Source organism: Lagopus muta, chromosome 3, assembly GCF_023343835.1.
Source record: "Lagopus muta isolate bLagMut1 chromosome 3, bLagMut1 primary, whole genome shotgun sequence".
NCBI lineage: Eukaryota > Metazoa > Chordata > Aves > Galliformes > Phasianidae > Lagopus > Lagopus muta.
This window is the reverse complement of record NC_064435.1, coordinates 58,391,503-58,411,460: the sequence shown is the minus strand read 5'-3', so window position 1 is coordinate 58,411,460 and position 19,958 is coordinate 58,391,503. Positions and strand designations below refer to the sequence as shown.

The 19,958-nt window shown below is 44.1% G+C and overlaps 1 non-coding gene across 1 annotated transcript; it reads left to right on the top strand.

Annotated features, from left to right (window-relative positions):
• Window positions 1-2,138: 2,138 nt before the first annotated feature.
• TRNAV-CAC (transfer RNA valine (anticodon CAC)) lies at window positions 2,139-2,211 on the top strand. Its single transcript has one exon. It is a non-coding gene; the product is annotated as a tRNA-Val (tRNA).
• Window positions 2,212-19,958: the final 17,747 nt, after the last annotated feature.

Here is a 19,958-nt window from a genome sequence, read left to right as displayed (position 1 = left end):
AGGAAAAAAGCTGATGGCAAACTTCAATAAAATCTTGTTAAATATTCACTGTTAGGCACTTCTCCTCACCAGAGAGGTCTACCAGAGTCATTTTATAAACCCTTTTATAAACCCTTTCTTATTTCTGCTCCAACCTAGCTGTGAAAATTATACAGGAAAATGTATGCACTGTAGCTTGACTTGCCTCCAAGTGGTGAAAAAAACAACAAGCAACCAAACAAACCAACAATCAGTCGCCACAAAAATTCAGGGGAAAGCAAGAAACAAGGAGCAAAAATGTCATCTGGAAAAGAGAAATGGCCACAGCTTAATTGTACATGACCTGCACAGCCTTATACAGTATTAGAACCTACCATACTTCATAGTATATGTTGTCCATAGGGAAAAAGAAATAGATATATATCACTGGAATATGGGAAAGCAGCACAAATATATTGTCCATACTCATTAATGGAAGTTAATAGACAAGCTTTGCCAGACAAGCGTTGCTACCCTTAAATGGCAATAAAAAGAAAGTACACTGTCCTCCTCGTTCCTGGCAATAATGTAACTTTAAATGGTGTTTTTGTTTTGGGAAAGGAGGAGGAGTTTGCTTTCCTGCAGAAAGTGAGCTTTAAGCAATTTTGGATACCAGCACTACATTTTGTCCGTTACCTCGGGAGAACGTTCCTTGCAAAGCATGCTGTAACACATCCGCTGGCGGGACGCTCCATGCAGTGCTGCGATACTTGTGTGGGCAGAAAGCATTTCCACTTCAAGGGGTCCATTCAGTACCAACAGAGATTGATGGATTTCAGAAATGTCGAGGGCACGACTCTTTGTCTCTGCAGACTTTTAACGTGTGGAAGGAAGAATTTGCAAGTATGACTAATGCTTAGCCACTGCGGTACAAAACCTCTTCCCACCGAGCCTTTGTTAGTGGTACCCATGTGATGCTTACACTCCGTTCTTCACTAACAGGAAAATCACAAGGGGTTTCCAGGTACCTTTTGAATACAAATTAACATGCTAAGAATTTCACAGCAATAAGTCTTTGAATGCGACCCTAAGAATGATTCCATGTTTTGTTCTGTTTTTTTTTTTTGTTTGTTTCTTTCTTAATATCACCTCTTTCCCCACCCCCACCCCCATCACCCAGTGGTCCAAAGGTGTGTTTCAGAGAAGCTGAAATCACTTTGTCATCACTCACTACAGTCAACGATTCTTGACAGCATAATGGTGTGTTTGCAGCAGACCCTTAGCAGCACACATGGCAAAGAAAATGTTTTAGACACTTTCATATGCATAATAATTAACAGGTGCTAATGTTAAGAATTTCTAGGAAACAAGTGGCAATTGCAATTACCTGTACAAAGCCAGACAAAACTTTAGTAACTTAAAGGATAGGAACTGTTATTTTGCTTTTGTTTCCCCTCCTCCTTTGGAGGATTATGATCTGCTTTATCATTATAGACCACATATAAGCCCTCTTGCATCTCATCCTTTTGGATAAAACAAAGCTTCAGCAATTCTCAGGTGAATTATCAGTTAGTATGGAAATTCACACACAGAGCAATGTGGTGTCACTCTGTGCATCACTTAAGAGGTATAGTGCTGATGGAATAGCTGGATGTTAGGAAGAATTTCTTAACCATGAGAGTGGGCAAACACTAGAACAGGTTTCCTAGTGATGTAATTGATGCCCCATGCCTGCCAGTGCTCAAGAGGCATTTGGACAATGCCCTCATTATTGTCCTTTAACTTTTGGTGACCCCTGACATGGTTGGGCAGTTAGACTTCATGATCTTTGTAAAATCCTCCTATTCTATTCTATTCTATTCTATTCTATTCTATTCTATTCTATTCTATTCTATTCTATTCTATTCTATTCTATTCTATTCTATTCTATTCTATTCCACTCCACTCCACTCCACTCCACTCCACTCCATTCCACTTCATTCCATCCCATCCCATTCCACTTCACTCTACTCAGATCTAGTCTGTCATGTCTGACATTCAGTCAAATGTAAGAGTCACCAGGAAAACTGTGCAGAGTGATGTTGCTTTGTCCCCATACCACCAAAGCTGTGCACAGTTACTCTTCCACTTCGTATCCATGTCATTCTGAAGTGAATGGAGCCAAAATTTACAAGAGCCAGGTTTCCATAGTGTAGCGGTTATCACGTTTGCCTCACACGCAAAAGGTCCCTGGTTCGATCCCAGGTGGAAACAGTAGAAATTTTGCATGGAGAGTGCAGTGAGGCGCTGGCATAGTTGCACAGATGAGCTGTGGTGCCCCATCCCTGGAGGTGCTCAAGGCCAAGTTGGATGGGGCCCTGGGCAGCTGAGCTGGTGGGGGGCAGCCCTGCCCACGGCACGAGTTGGGGCTGGGTGGGCTTTGAGATCTCTTCTGGCTCAAATCATTCTGTGTTTCTATTTGCTTCTATTCTGTTATGCTATGTTATGTTCTAGTACTTTTAAAAAACCAGAGGCAGTGCAAGAGAATAACACTGTCCTGTCACAGCCAAATATTTCTTTTTTTTTATTATTTTTTTAATGGGGGTGTGGGGGGTCTTGTGTTGGTACATTAAGACTATTTCATTCATAACAGAGGACTTCAACATTCTACTAAACATTCTGAATACCCAGAAACATCTTCTGGTGACACTGCCTAATAACATGGGATAACTAGTGTTGGTAATTGCTTACATAAAATCCACGGGAATTAAACCCACAATGGGCTAAGAGTAAATCTCACTCAATTCCCATTTGCAGCATGCTCTGAGAAGCATTATACTCCCTGAGTTATGTGGGTAAGATGGGAACTGCCCCATTGTACCTTCTGTGTGATTCTGAGAGTAATGTGGCTTCAGGTCCTCCTCTGAAGATAAAGGGGGTGGAACAGTCTAGACAATATATGTTATTATATCACTACTCTCTACTGGGCACAGCCTGTCAGACCTGCCCAAGTGATACTCTGGAGTGAAGCTGTTGTTTGCTATAGCAGACAGAAGGCAATATGCAAAGACTTGCTGGGGTTTGGTTCACTTTCCTAATTGCTGAGTATCCACTTAACCCTGCTCACTCGTGCTTCTTAGGTAATGTAATTGTTTCATAGACAATGAAACAATTCGTTCTCTATATTTGGGATCCCAAGTTCCTCCACTCTGCTCCTTGAGATTAGTGAGATCTTAGGCTGTTCCCGTAACTCTAAGATGGATAAAATTAGTCGAGATAAATCCCACTCACAGTGATCTGCTAAAGAGGATTTCAACCCTAACCTTTTTCAAAATAGGTAGGGGATTTGCACTCAGCTGAAAAAAGTAATGAGCTGGTCCAGAGCTTGTCCTTTACACAGAGTGGTTACAACATCCACAGCACAAGCACCGCAACTTGCTCCAAATATAATGAATGGTTTACGTAAGCTTTTTACCTCTGTTAATCCTTTTGATCTGAGTAAGGAGAGACAGGTTGGAAAACTAAGCTGGAAAGCAAAGAGAAAGTGATGAAAAGGAACAACAGATTATGCTTGAGTAGGGCTAAAGAAATGCAGAACATGCTACTGCTTAAAAGCAGTACCACTGGACATGGAGTGGATACTAACCTGAGTATGTGGCTTGGGAAGTCCAGATGCAGCATGGAGCACCTTTTCAAGGAGCAAAACTTAGATATCACCAGAAGATGACTTAAACCCAAGCAGAACGCATGTGCTATTGGCAGGGACTCTAAATCATGTTGTTTATGAAGAAATGAGTTGTAGTCCCTTGCAGATTACTGTCCTGTCTCATAGGCAGAGGTTGCATTTTTCAGAGCTTTTGAGTGCTGGAGGCAGCTTCCCATTGAGGGCACAGAATCCTGAAGTCCTCTTTGCAAGTGGCCTTCAGAAGCCAGCGTGTAGTTGCCCGCAGCTGAGCTCAGGCTGCACAGCAGGAGCATGGTGTTCCTCCCAAGGGGAAATACTGCAGAACTATTTGTATAGCATCTGCACTAAATAATGGAAAGCAGCTGCTTTCTGAGTGACAGACAGGCATAACGAATGTCTGCATGCATCACACCAATTCTTGGAGGAATACAGCCTTCCAGTGAAATACTACCATTCCAACATTAAGACTGAGAAGTACTTTTCATTTTACTCAGAGTTGCCAAACTATTTGAAGTCAGCTCTCACTTCTAACTTTCATAGCAGCTGCTCTCCAGAATACCCACCAGAAGGTGCCTTCATATTTGTGAGAAACAAAACTTTCCACTTTCAAAAACTTTACACCACTTGCTCTGATGGGAGTGAAGATGCTGGGATAAATTCTCCGTATGCAAACCAGCCTTTCAGAAAACAAAATCCAGATTTTAGGCACCCAGTACAGGTACTGAATAAAAGTGAACATATTCAAAGTATTAAGGAAACACTGTGCAGTAGAAGAATACCAATAAGCTTGTCAACTTCTCTGCAAAAATGCTTAGCAGGAGTATCCCTTATATATTCCTGTATAAAATGTACAGACTTATAATGTTTTGAAACAACTGTACTTCAGCAAAACAGGCCCTTTCATTTAGTGTAACATTTGAGATGGAGCCCTTGTATTAAGGCAATGGCTGTCACAGTCACCACATTACAGCACTGCAGTAGATGGACCCAAAACTGGGGAGGAAAGCTCCTTGACACAGACTTGTCTCCATTTCCCACCCCTGATCACTTATAGAGCACTTGGAGATTAGAGTCTCCCAACAGGAGAAAAGCGCCAGGAACCTGAGAGTCTGGCCAGGTCAGGGGAATCACTGTGAGGGAAAAAAATGGAAGATAAAGTAGCTCCCGCAACCAGCTTTATCCTACTTATCCTTTCTATTTAAAACCTGCACTGAAGAGAGTTCCGGACCTGAGAGGGTTTAGTTTTGGAAAAGGGGTGGGCGGGTGCATAATTGAATTGCTGCTTGTTTGGAGCGGCAGTACAAAGCCAGGAGCCCGCACTGAGTTCCTGAAGTGTAACCCAAAAATGTCACATCACTTTGAAGCAGAAAAAAACTTCTAAGAGGAATGCAGATGGAGCAACTCAGTTTGCCTGTAATTGCTTACGTTTCCTCTGCTTTCATAGTGCGAGAATGCTAGATACATCCAGTATGGCTTAAAACACAAGCAATTAATATTTCACCTACACGTGCATATTGGGTCTTTGTAATATACCCAGATGTTCTTCAGAAGCACCAAAGTATTTCAGTAAGTTTTTCTGCAAGAACTGGAAAACGTGCAACTACCAACTTAAGTACTTTTGGTGAGCATGCAATCATAGAAATGTTTGAGTTGGAATAGACCATTAAAGATCATCCAGTCCAACTCCCCTGCAATGAACAGGGACACCTACAACTACATCAGGTTGCTCAGAGCCTCATCCAGCCTGACCTCGAGTGTCTCCAGAGATGGGACATCCACAACCTTCTGGGCAACTTGTGCCAGTGCTTCTCTTCCCTTATTATAGGAATGTTTTTCCTTAAATTGAGTCTAAATTTCTCCTCTTTTAATTCGAAACCATTTCCCCTTGTCCTGTTACAGCAGACTCTCTAAAGTGTCTGTCTGTCTTCCTTTCTTTCTTACAGCTCCCGTTTAGATACTGAAAGGCTGCTCTCAGGTCTCACTGCAGCCTTCCCTTCTCCAGGCTGAACAGTCCGAGCTCTCTCAGCCTGTCCTTGTAGGAGAGGTGTTCCATCCTTTGGATCATTTTTATGGCCCTCCTGTGGATGTACTCCAACAGGTCCATGCCTCTTCTGTACTGAGGACTCCATATCTGGATGCAGTACTCCATGTGAGGCCTCACCATCACACAGTAGAGGCTCAGGATCACCTCCCTCACCCTGGCCACGCTTCTTTCAAGGCAGCCCAGGCTATGGTTGGCTTTCAGGTCTGCAAGGGCACACTTCTGGCTCATGTCCAGCTTGCCCTCCACCAGTTTCCCAAAGTCCTTTTCAGCACTGCAGTGCTCAATCCTTTAATCCCCCAGCTTGTATTGGTAATGGGGGTTGCCATGACGCAGGTACAAGACCTTGCACTTGGCTTCGTTGAACCTCATGAGGCTCACCCGGGCCCACTGCTGGAGCCTATCTAGGTCCCTCTGCACGGCATCCCGTCCCTTAGGTGTGTTGCCTGCATCTCACAGCTTGGTGTCATCCACAAACTTGCTGAGGATGCACGCGATCCCAGCATTCTGGCTCTGTAGAAAGGGTATTTTTACTTTGAGTGTGTTTCACAGCCTGGAGCTGCTGTGGTGTTTGTGTCAACTGCTGTGACAGCACAGCCTACATCACCTACAGCCTGGGACCTGCTGCAGGGCTGGTCCATGTCTCATCATTGTTTACAAAGACCGCAGTAACCTACTTGTTTTTCAATCAGATCACTAATTTTAGATCAATCACTACTGCTGATGTTAGTATTTTTACTAACAGAAAGAGACATTTCTTAAAAGGTCTACGGTGGCATCTTTAATGATGGCAGAACTGCTTAAGGAATGTGGTTATGCTTTGGTCATCATGCTATTTGTGTTCAAATTTGTCTATTCAAGCACAGATAAACAGTCTCTGGAAAGGTCAGAGAGAGGCCTGGTAGAACTAAAGGTAGAACTATTTGTTCTGTGCTACCCTGCAGAATTAATCAGTTTGAAGTGTTCTCAGAGACCCTTTGTGCCACTTTCAAGACTTGTGTATTGCTGGGCTACATATTCAACAGCCATGCTGCGTGAATTGGCTTTTCTGGAGGATGTGGCTTTCTGTTTTGATGTTTGTAGGAAACCTGTCTTTTCAGACGAGATGAGATCTTCCCTGGTGGAAGACACATCTAGTCAGAGGAACTAGCAAGAAATCCATACCAACAAAAATACCAGTCATGATACTTAACATACAGTGAAGGTTTGGAAGGGGAAAGGAAATAGGGAATGTGACATTGAAGCTGATTATTAGGACCTTAAAGGTTAATTGTGTCAAAACTCTAAGAAAAGCATTGTCTCCTCTGCAACTATGACTGGAGGTCATGATCTTATTTTTCTGGCATGTGTGTATTGTGTATTGCTTTTGTACTATGACACAATTATTCTGGTATTATTTGATACTGGAGAGGAATGGAGAGCTGCACTTGTACACAGTCCCAAAGGCCCCTCTCCTGCCATCACTCTCTATTTCATCAAGTAGCTTGTCCTGCAGTATTACTCACTCCTGGGAGGCTTTCCTCAGGTGGTTTTTTGTTTTTTTTTTGTTATTTTCGGGGTTTTTTTTTTGAGAAAATTTTGCTCTTGCTGTCACTGAAAAGCAGGAGCTGAAAACCTATTTGTTTTGGTGGCAGATGGCATTTAGAGGGCATTTATTCCTTGAAGGCAAACACATGTACCCAACTTATGAGCTCATATCCACAGTGACTTCACAATGTGACTGTGGCAGAGATGCTGAGTTGCTTATTCCAGACCACTCTAATTAAGCTCTCCATTAAAAGAAAGTAGTAAAAATAAGTTGTTTCTGTTTGTTTGTTTGTTTTGTCTCAGTTACTTCATGAGGATTGTTCTGTTATACAGAATAAAAGTATGTCTTCACAGAAATAATCAGGTTGGTACTGCAAGATATCCCATCCCTGGAGGTGCTCAAGGCCAGGTTGGATGGGGCCCTGGGCAGCTGAGCTGGTGGTGGACAGCCCTGCCCAAGGCACTGGGTGGGCCTTGAGGTCCTTGCCAGCCTAAGCCATTCTGTGATTCTATGATTCTACGACTCAGTGATTCTGTGAAATGGAAATAAATTATGTGCCTAATAAATCTGTACACCCTGATAAGTCCACATCAACTTTCTTGGTGGCACATCTTTGTTAGAGCAGAGTATCAGAGGGCTGAGATGAGCTTAACTCTTGCTCCTTCCAGATCCTGTGGGTCCAACAGGATGCTGAGGCTGCTTTCGTTCCTTAGGAAGGGGAACAGAGGTGCTTGCAGACTGTACTTGCCCACCATGTACCCCTACACGGAGCAGGCTCCTCTCCTAGGCCCCAGGACTGGGAGCTGCTGATGGATATATGTAATTACCAGCTCTGGCTGAATGAATCTTTTCCCATAGAGTTTATGACTCATGAAGCTTTGCTGAAAAATTTATGGTCTGTTTTAGAGTTGTGACTCTAAGGAACTCTTGCTTGGGGGAGGTGAGATCCAATTCACTTTTGGTTGTTGCAGAAAAATGGGACATTTCTTACTGAGTCTGTCCCAAAAATTGGATTTTAAAGTGATAAGACATAGATAAGACAGAATTTCCTGTTTCTTCACAGAACAAAAGCCTACCTTATTCACAAGGCCTTCATGTCTGTTTGCTCTAAGAAGGGCAGCTGATGATCATCAGCCTTTCTGTAATACACATCATGTGACTTCTTTTTGCTTCTAGACATTGTGGGCCTTAATTTAGATTGAAAAAAAAAATTGTCAAGAGTTGCCAAAAAAAAAAAAAAAAAGTCATGCTGAGATGTTGCAGCTCATCAAATCAAAATGCAAGATAAAACGAATATATCTTTGTTCAGATAATGCGGCAGACAGTAAGGAAGGCATTTCTCATCTCATGTGAGATGCCTTTCTGAGAGCTGTGACTCTTGCAAGACAGCAGCTTCTTTCTGGAGCAGGAGCATGGCTATAGCAATGGATGCTCTGTGAACTCAGGCAGACATCCAGTGCCCATGGACTGAGCACGATTAAACAATGCTCATTTTTGAGCACATTCCTGGTTGTGGCAAAAGAAGATCAGTGACAGAAGTGGAGGAAATTTACTGCAGCAGTTCACCAGACTGAATACTGGGGAAGTATTGAGATGCTCCTGTTAGCACTGCCCTGAGTGCGCACAAGGAGTTTGCTACAAAGTTGGAAGATGTGTGCACCAGGGTGCGTAGCTGGTGAGTAGTTTGCACTGCGACTCCTCCACATTTGTTCACAGAACTACAGAATCACAAAGGTTAGAAAAGACCATCAGGATCATTTAGCCTCACCATGAACCCATCACCACCATGCCCTCTAGCCATGTCCTTCAGTACCACATCTCCGTGTCATCTGCAAACCTCCAGGGATGGTGACTCGTGGTTATAAAGCTGACTTTGATATCATTACACTCAGTTCCTCTTTTCACGTTCATTAGCCACAGCAGTATCATTCATGTTTTAATTGGACTAAACACCTCCTTTTTTCTGTCCTTATTTCAATTGACTCAACAATGTGTTTCCTTTGATAAATATCCAGAGATGCTATAAATGAAGATGTTGGTAGGAATTCTATAGCTTGTGTGAGTGATGCTAAGCATCCGTGACATTCATTAACTTCAAGTTACATCCATCCCTTTATGGATGGGACTGCAGACTCCACCAGGCATCCTCTGCAGGAACCTACAGCTACTGTCTGGGAGCACTGAAAGTATTCTGAACATGTTGCTAGTTAATGCCTAGAACTGCAAGAGGGGCAAGAGCTGCTTGTGCTGTGCCAAACCACACACTGGTACATATGTTGGGAATTCCATGAGGACACTCAGGAGAGCCAGCTACTCTGGAGAATGTTCTGTAGGTTGGGTTTTCCTGACCGAGCTCCATCACAGAGATCCTGGTGAGAACAGGTGAGCACTGGTGCCAGCAGCAGGGTAGATGGCACCCTTACAAGGCCCACATAAAGAGCTTTTTGCCTGGGGACACCTGGTTGTGCTGAAAGAAGCCTCAGGTCTGAGAGGTGTCGGGATATTTGTTGCCCACTTTGGGAGTCAGCAGTGGGACATTAGGTGTGCATGAAACTGGTGAAAAGTGGGCACCTACAGCCTTTGAGGAGCTTTGACTAGACTGGGTCTCAACGCCACCAGAGGACATACCAGATCTGCACTCCGGGTGCAACCATCCTCTCCTCTCCCTTTTCATTCAGCCTGTCCATTATGAATAACCAACCAGGATCACACAAGAGACTCACTGTAACTAGTTTCACAACAGTTTCTGAGATCTTTGTGAAAGATTTCCACTTTACTCCATTTACTACCTTATATTGTGTCTGCATTCATAACAGCACGTAATTCTGAAAAGTAACGTCCTTTCTCTTTGTTTCCTCTGCAACTTCTTTATCACTATAACAGTGTTCTTGAGGAATTCAGGATTGCTATTTTCAGGGATGCTTTCTCCTTAGAGGATGATATCAAGATAATATCAGTGATAACCAGTGTGTGTTTTCTAGTGACCTACTACAAGTAGATTAGTAGTTGGTAAAAGAAATTTTTATAGTGACAGGAATAAAACCAAATATTTGTTTTGGATTGGAAGGCAGTCTGCTGGAATACCATTTAGATGTGAGTGGTTTTACTTGCTAACTGGTGACATATAATATTTGGCAATGTGAACACGTAGGGAGGAAAATATGGCAAAGCTATGGAGTTACATTAAGTTACCAGAGTCTGTGGGAGGACCAGATGCCAGATACAAAGTATCACAAAGTATCTGTCATTATGTCTGATTTTACAAATTGTATAATAAAGGGGTCAGGAATATAACCCTGCTCTGAATTTCAGCATTGCTGAGGAACAGAGAGCGCTACTTGAACCCAGCAACCTGACTTCAAGGACTAGCTAGCCTGCAAAGCAAGAACAGTTCCTGGATTCCTGTTATGGCTGCATCTTAAACCCCAGCCTCAAATGTCCTGAACACCACAAGTGTCAGAAACGGAGCCTTAAAAACCAGGTCGTTCTCTGCTAACTTTTAGAGACCATTGCACATCACTGTTCTAGAACTGAGGGCAGGGAAAGGTGCATGCTGAATTAATGGGGTTGACCAGAAATGAGGCATAGAGAAATCTTATGAAAGCAAGGGAGAAAAGCATGTCAGACTGGTTAGATCCCAAAGAAACCACTGCTGGCTCTCACAGTTTTAAACAGGAGATTTTCTGCTTGGCTACAGGTGGGTTTCTGTTAACATAGATTGTTGTTGGATAGATTCAGGTGGAAAAATGGTACCAAGGGAAGAAGTTCTAGGAAACGTACATCAAATTCTGCCCCTACGTATCTTTAAGCATCCTTTTTTTCTTTAAAGAAGATGTTGTCAAGGAGTGTGCTATGGCAGCAACATCCTGCAGTACCTTATTTGCTTCCTTCTGAATCAAAATATTATGGAGCTGTTACTGCATAGCCCTGCCGTAATTTTGGAAATTTAATCCTCAGCATTTGAGGAATCACACTCCTCCCTGACACATAAACTTTCTAAGCAGATTCTCTGCCAAGTTTTAGAGTGTTCCAATTTCAAGTTATTTTGATCTCATCTCCAACATGCTTTTTTAATGTATCTTATCATTAGAGATTCCTTATTGTGCAGTTGCAGAGCTCCCACGCTTAATGCAGATGGAGCAGAGTTTAGCTGGGCTGCTCCAATAGCTCAGCTAGAGGAGGGATGTGGTTATTTGTTTAAAAAAAGCTCTGTTTCCCAAACCATATGCTGCTGTGACTGTCCCCAGAAATGGAAGTGCTTGCAGAGCTGTGCTCCTGATGCAGCATGGTGTGGTGCCTGGTACCTGCAGCACACAGGTCCTGGTGAGGCTCAGGTGGGGAGTGCAGGCAGGCAGGAGTGAAAACATGATGAAAACATTCCAGACAAGAGCTGTGCAGGCATTGAAAGCTGAGGGCTTCATTTCTCCACCTTGGAAGCATTTAGGTTTGATGCTCCAGAGTGCTGACTGCAGCTGGCCATGGCAAGGTGAGCAGTATGTGCTCAGCCCAACACTGAGAGGCTGAAGTGGTCACTCACAGCAGGACCTCAGTATCTCCACCACACCATGTACTACTGAGGAAAAACTATTTGCATCTCCCCAGAAATCTAGGCATTGCACCCTGTGAAGCAAGCAGCTGCAGCAGCATCCAAGCAATCACACTAACTAACATCCAGGAAAGGTTTCAGAGAAGTTTTAACAAGCACTTTGATTCACCCACCATCTTGACACACAGAAAGACTTGGCTCCTGTCAAAACTCTCCTGTGACACTGGGGAGGCAAGCAAAACATTTTATTAGGAGAGTTTTTCTCTCCAGAGGCTGCTGGTCCATACTTCACAATCTTGGGTAGTGTTCCCTTTCTCCCACCCTATCCTCCCTGAGATTTCAAGCCCTTCTCCTGCTGGGACAGTTAGGCAAATAAACAACATGCAGCTATTTTATGACTTCCCTCAGTTTTCACAGTGAGACATTCCTATGCAGCAGCTAATGAAAGCAGTACAGCATAGCATCATCTGTATGCACTGCTGGTTGGAGTGCTCTAGTGCTTGCAGCTCGGCATTGCACATTCCCTAATGTGTGCTGACTTAGATATGAAATTCTCCGGCTTTTGTTTGCTTGATTACTGGATTTAAAAATCCCTTACTTACTCAAAGTACTTGCTTTGCTTATGAAAACTAGTAGTAACAGGTGATGCTTGATGCTGTTTAGTTGAATCAACCCATTCACTCCTCACTGCAAGCAGCACAAGTTTCAGTCCTCTTTGTTATGCACAGGAGTGTTCCCACCACAACCAAGCAAGGTCTGCTTCACCCACACTGCCTACTCTCTGCATTACCCTATGCCTCCCAGCAGCTCTCCATTACGCCTGATACGATGGATGTGTGATATCAGATGCTTGCTTGCACAAGAGGCCAACAGCAAGCAGAGCTGAACTGCTGCCAAGTGTGCGGGCTGTGACCATGCTTAAACATCTGAAACCTCCCCTCCTGGCGGCAGCACAGAGCAGGTGTGGTTCATTTTTCTGGTACAAAACCATCTGTGAGGTCAGAGGACAGGCCTGGGGAGACCCTGGCAGCTTGCAGGCAGTTTTTCCTAATGGTGGACAGCAACAAGCAGTGAGAGGGGCTGCCTAGAAAGGTTCAGCCCCCCCCCCAACAAAGACCCTTGGAACAATATCTATCAAAGACAGACAGTGAGGCCCTGAAGTACAACAAAAGAAGGACAGTGACACTGCAAAGGGTCTGCAGGCACAAGTCTTAGGGTGTGTGGTTGATGGAACTGGGTCTAGCAAAAAAGAAGCTCAGGGAAGACCCTATCACTCTCAACCATGATCTGAAAGGAGGTTGTGGTGAGGTGGGGGGGTCTGCCTCTTCTCTCAGGTAACAGAGATAGGTTGAGAAGGAATGGCCGCAGGTTGCACCACGAGAGATTCAGGTTGGATATAAGGAAGAATTTCTTCTCAGAAAGAGCAGTGAGGCAGCGGCAAAGGCTGCCCAGGAAGGTGGTGGGGTCACTGTCCCTGGAGGTGTGGCACTGAGAAACATGGTCAGTGGGCATGGTGGCAGCCTGATATCAAGAGTGGCCTTGCCTTGGGACAAGGAACAAATCTCTTGAGGTCTCTTCCAGCTCTATTTTTCTGTGAACACTTCTAGGTTTCTCCTCTGCATCTCTGTTCTTAACCTGATGCCCCCAGCCCACATTGGGTAGCAGTCACTGGCAGGTGCCATCTTAGGGCTGAAGGGTGAGGGGGTAGTCCTGCCTGTTCTTAGAGTAGAGTGCCCATAGCCTTGAAAAGTGCTTGAATCTACTGAGCAGAAGGTTCAATATTTTGCAATTGTTCTATTATTTTATCATTTAACATTTTTCCTGCTGTTTAAAGACTAACATGTTCAAGGTTAAGCTCTGAAAAGACATTTTGAAAGAAAAAAGAAAAAGCACAACAAACTTTCCCTTCCACTCACTGCTACAGATTTGTTGGATGCCTTTGGATAACCATTTTCCTTGTTACTGCCTAAGTACTATCAGCTTTCAAATGCTTGAGAGAATTTTGCGGCTGCTGAGGGTTTCTTGTGAAATGGGCCCATACACCACAATTTTCACGTCAAATGGATGTTATAACTGATAGTCCTTTTATCCACCAGAAGTTTGCTGGGACAGTTTTGAAAAAAAAAAAAAAAAAAAAAAAAAAAGTCCTGTCAGAAAGCTGTTGGGGATTGTCTTCAAGAAGGAGATATGCAACATAATGTTAACTTCAACTTCTGTAGGGTTTTAGCATCTCTTTCTGGCAGGGAGTGGCTCTCCGATCCTGATGCCGGGTCTCAGCTGGGACAGGATCTCTATATTTAGGTGATGCTAAATTCTAGTTCCTTCTTTCTCCCTCTTATTCCTCTCTTTCAGGGGAAAAAGCTGGCAAAGACATATCCATGCTATAGTTGTAGTGCCCATGGGTCTCCCTGACTCTCCTTGTACAGTTCTGTAACCCCATCACTTATCTATAAATCACAACTTGCCTTCCTGACAGCTGTGTTTCCAGCCCATAATCAGATTAAATGGTTGCACAGCAAGCATGAATCAGGGTTTGGCTCACAAGAGCACACTGATGTAAGAAGCTGCCCATGAATCTCCTGGAGTGCTCGCAGCCCCCCTGAGGTGCCATCACTGGGGCATCAGCAAAGCTCTGCCAAGCTCCCAGCCCAGTGAGCATGCTGATTTCATGGGATATATCTTCACCCTCCTGCCTACTGGATTTGTGTCATTTATGTCCTGCATGCTTAGATAAGAATATCAACTGTATAACAAAAGGTTGTACAACTCTGTATTGCCACTACGGGTGTTTTGGGGGTCCTTTCCTACTGATTTTGTTGTTGCTGGCATCAATTTAAAGCATGAGATTTTTTTGAGAATCATAGAATAGCTTGGGTTAGAAGGGACCTCAAAGATCATCTAGTTCCAACTCTGTGCTATGGGTAGGGTAGCCAAGCACTAAATCAGGCACTAGTTCAGGGTGCCCAGGGCCCCATCCTACCTGGAGGTGTTCAAACCTCCAGGAATGGAGCAGTCTCCACGGGTGGGCCTCAGTCTGCTGTGTCTTGTGACTGATGGTTCCTTAGCTTACAGGTAACTTGGGAGCCCCTAGCCCAATAGCCAGCATTGGCTTTTGACATATCAGGCCTTTAAAAGCAAGTCTTCCCATGCTGTGTGGGATTCCAAGCTTGGAGGCTGCTCGGCCTCCTGATAAAGGACATTATACTCCCGGATCTCCCAGTTCCCAACCTTTCCTTCAGCACTAGGTACTCAGCAAAACAGCAAGTTACATTCTAGCAAAATGCTAACAACTCAGAGGGAACATTCTGAACATGATCAGAAATAAAATCACACACCAAGCAGAAGAAAGCTCTGCAAAATAAATCTCCTTTGAGTTCTTGGCTCTGCAAATACATTTCTGCCAAGGAATGGCTGGCCTCCATGGCCTCAGAATGGAGATGTGCAGGGAAGCCTAAAGCAGTGCACACAGTGGGTAGAGGCACCACAGGCATTTTCTGGATGAGCAGGCTCCTCCCACATCAACAGGACATCCATCCATCCAACATCCTCAGTAACACCTTTAGTGTCTCTGCAGCCACAGTGACTAACTCCTGAACCACTGCAAACCAACCATCAATCATTTGAGTTGGGGATTATCCCATCTACTTGCTAAGGTCCGTACTTCTGTCAAGGGCAGAAACAAGGCTCTCAATGAGAACACTCCCTAACCAGGCAATTTCAAACTCTGCACCATCTGAACCCAAATGTAATCTCTTCAAACATTCAATTTTGGATTTGATATACGAGACAGAAAACCAGACCCAGGTCTTCAAGGTGAGGCACTGATTAAATCTCTCATTTTACACTCTACACTGATTTTATCTCCTAAATATTTGTGGCTAGGGGACAGAACCAAACTTCCTTGCTCTTCATTTTGGGAGTGATGAGAACAGCTCTGTCTAGCAACACTGTATCTTCTGCACAGATCATACCCTGTGCTTGTGCTAGCAGTCATTCCTTCTTCCTTGACAGAGGAAATTAAAGAAATCAATTTTTATCATCTCTGTGATTAAAGAAATTCAATACCTTCCTCGCCTACGCAAGCAAAGAGTTTCTTTTTAATCATAGCACCAAATGCAAACAAGCCCACTTCCAGACCTCTTATCACAGATTCCTAACACTCCCCACATTCATCATATTGACTAAATGATGAAATAATGTATGAAAAATGCCTCCAAGCAATGAGTGGCATCTTGATTATAGGAACACACAGCATTTCAGACTAGGGAAATCTGAGGAAACTCGCTGAAGTGAGCTGCAAAGCAGCTGCCATAAGAACTCACAGACCACTGGTATGAAGGAGATGGCTTTTTCCACAAGGCTGTTGTGAGAGAGCTGCTATAATGTGTCACTGTGGGTACAGTCCTTGCCACCCGGCTGCAAATCTGCTTCTGGCTGTCAGTCACACAGTTGTTATGCTTTTATTACCACCTTTTAATGGCAGCACCCTTAGTAAAAGCCTAACTTGTCTCCTATTTCCACACCTTCTGGGAAAAGAGGTGAGGAAATGGCAGCATCAAGTGAAACCTTCCTGGCTCAAACCTCAGCAGCAAGAGCAGGAGCTGGGATGTCTAGCTTTTGTTTGTATTATGAGGCTGTAGCTTGCAGTCAAGCCAAGGAAGCACTTGCAGAAAGATGCTGCCACATGGGCTGTATCTGCCCAGCTTAGTGCCAAACTGCCACCAGGCAAGACCTATTAGCAATGACAGCAAATTGCAGGGTCAGAGTGGTACTGAACCCAGTCAAAAAGCAAAATAACATCCATGCTGTGTCTAGAGTGGCTGCATACCTGCTGCTGGGTTTTGCCAATGAGGAAGCACGGCCCCTCCGTGGTTGTGTCCCAGATGTGTACACACAACTGCCTGCAATAACACAGGTATCTCATAAGTCATTCAGTTGAGATTCTATGCACTTCCTGAGGAGAAAAGAACTAATAATAACTACAACTGTGGCAGATTCCCTGCTCATGTGTGGGTTTTATTTTTGTATCCTTAGAAAAATCTCCTCATATGTTAGTTCTTTTCTTAAACTAGCTATGTCACATAGGCACCACAGCTTTCTTACACAAAGATAACTGCCTCACCACCTTCTGCCACCCAAAGTTCACATGAAAATAGTCCTTTGGCCCCAGCTTGAGTTACTTCACTGAATCACAGTATCACAGAACTGTTTGAGCAGGGAAGGACCTCAAAGCCCACCCAGCCCCACCCCGTGCCGTGGGCAGGGCTGCCCCCCACCAACTCAGCTGCCCAGGGCCCCATCCAACCTGGCCTTGAGCGCCTCCAGGGATGGGGCACCACAGCTTCTGTGGGCAGCTGTGCCAACGCCTCACTGCACTCTGAGTAAAGAATTTCTGCCTGACATTTCACCTAAATCTCCCCTCTTTAGTTTAAAGCAGTCCTCCCATGTCCCATCGCTATCAGAGTACAGATCTGAGTTATTAGAGTTATTCATTTAGAAACTACCATTTTCTATTTGTATCTTAGTACTTCAGCAAAGGAATTATTTAACTGGTCACAATACATGTAAAGCAGTATCAATATAGTACATACATCTGAGGCAGAAGTACACCCTTCTGCCTCAGTATACTCAAAACATACAATTTCCCAAACTGATGTGCTGTATATGAGCAAGGAGTAACATCATGAGCAGACTAGCCTGCTGATAGAAAAGATGTCCTGATTTCCCAGGCTGGTGCAATTCTGGCACTTTGCAAGACCATTTCCAATTGCAGTGCAAGACAGAAGGACAAGGGGAAACGGCTGAAAACTGCAGCATAGGAAGTTCTGCACAAATGTGCAAAGGAACTTCTTTACAGTGAGGTGGCGGAGCACTGGAACAGGCTGCCCAGGGAGGTGGTGGAGTCTCCTTCTCTGGAGATGTTCAAGACCTGCCTGGATGCCTACCTGTGCGACCTGCTGTAGGGAACCTGCTTTGGCAGGGGGGTTGGACTCGATGATCTCTGGAGGTCCCTTCCAACCCCTACAATTCTGTGATTCTGTGAAAAGGGGTCTGCTGGTATTTCTATTACTGACACACACTGCTGGAAATTGCATGTTTTCCCAGAGTGCCACTGCATGGGGATAAGATCGTACCAGCTTAGGCTCTTTCATGACAGCTTTTAGACTGAATACTCTCAGCTCCTCCCTTACAGACTGTGAGAATCCAAGAGCTTTTGACATTGTTCTGGTTGGAATAGAAACTCTTCCTTGCTGAAAATTAATTATTGAGGGCTCTGCTGCTTTATAATATATTTATGTGCTCCTGGGGACCTCTCCCTTTTAAAGCACAGGAAACACCATCTTAAATACAGCTCAGGCAAGAGCAGGAACCAGCTCTGCTTTGTGGTGCCTTTCCTCCAGGTACAGCAGGACAGAATGCTATCCACAGATGGTGCTTGACTTTGACTGAAAGTGAGATGGAGGTGAAAGAACTGGAGAGCATAGGCTAAAAGCTCAGCATATTGCTATTCCATTGGCTCTCTGGAGAGAGAACAACAATTAAGAAAGTGAACCCAACAAATCCACTGGACTGGGTTAGCCATTCAATTGCTGTTATGCTGTGAACATATTTTGTGGTCCTCCTACATTGAGTTATTCTCTTCTTACACATAACTTTGACCACTAAGGAAAAAAGGCCTGGCAACATCCAGTCTGGTGATTCATTTCACAAGTTGCTGCAGCTTCTAAAACACAATTTACTCAATGGCTTAATTGCAGGCTTACTAACTACCACAAAAGGTTGGTTTTGGCCTTGGAAAGGGAAATAACCTTACCCAGGCATACTTACAGAGCTAGGCCTGCCTCACAGCAGTGATGGCTGCTAACATAACTGCTAAAGTCAGCGGGGATCTCCTTAAAATCTTAGCACTGCTTGCCTTTTGTTGATCAATCACAAAGTCACAGAGCCATTATGGGGATAAGTAGGCAATTTGGGAAGTGGCATTTGGGTGACTTGGTATTATGTATCCTCCCAGCCACATGGATTCAGAAAAGCAGAGTCAGAACATCAGATGAGGCGCTCAGAGAGCAAATCTCAATAAACATCAAGAAACAAAGAGAAAAGCCTTACAGAGGTTTCTGTCTCTTAAAACCTTGTGTGAGGAAACATCAGGCATTTTCCTCCCACCTTCACCTTTTCTCCTGCCCTCAATGACATCCTCCTCATACTGCAACGTTCTGCTTCACTTGCTCAGCTTTCAATTGTGAGTTCGAAGGACAAAATTTTAGGTAGAAATAACATTAAAAAAACATTAAACAAAATACATAACATATATACTATTGTGGCAATGGGACAGATCAATACAATGGGAAAAGTGTTACAACAAAGGTGTAATATATAGAGAGGTGCTATAAAGGAAGAGAAGAAGATTACTCACCCATATCAGGTTCCAGGCTCATAGGGGAAGCTTCACCAAGGGGAGATCTCCAGAAAGAGCTCCCACAGCAGTCAGCCCTTAAATGAGGCCTAAGAGAGGTGCAGCCAGGCTCCATCCCTTCCAGTCACACAGCTGAATTGCCTTCACCTGTGCTCCCAGGGCTGACTGGGTCCTTTCCCCAGGTGCTCAATCAGTGGCTCAGGCCGTGACTCAACAGTTACCATACAATTATTTATTTATATAATATATAATAAATATATATCTAATTATTATATACCAGGGTACTACTATCTAGGGTACTACTACTAGCTCAAGAGCACACCCAGGCTTGGTTTGTGGATGACCACCTAAATCTGAAGGTATTTCAGATGTTTGCTCATCCATTCCACTTGCAAGTCCTATGTGGGGACACATATTATACGGCTTCCCCCTGCCTTTCCAGTACAGGTGTATCTGGTCACACCTGGAAATCCCAACATGTATTGTCTGACCTGCATCTTTCTCTGGCTTCTTCTAAGTCTTAAATTGCTTCCCCAAATTTGCCAGTGAGATCCAGACCAGATTGAAAGCAATTTAAAATTTGGCCGATTAAGCGAGGCTCAGCGGTGCTGGCACTGCACTGGATATGTCACCAGCTGCCTTTCTTCTCTGCTCTACTTTGCTCCAAAAGACAAGTGACTTCAAACAGAAACATTTTCCACGTTTCTCAGGTGTTTTTGAGCAACCTAGTTTCTCTGAGCCACTGCCTGGAGCTTAGTTTGGCAGCTTCCCCCAAGGGCAGAGAGAAGTAGGAGGAACACAAGT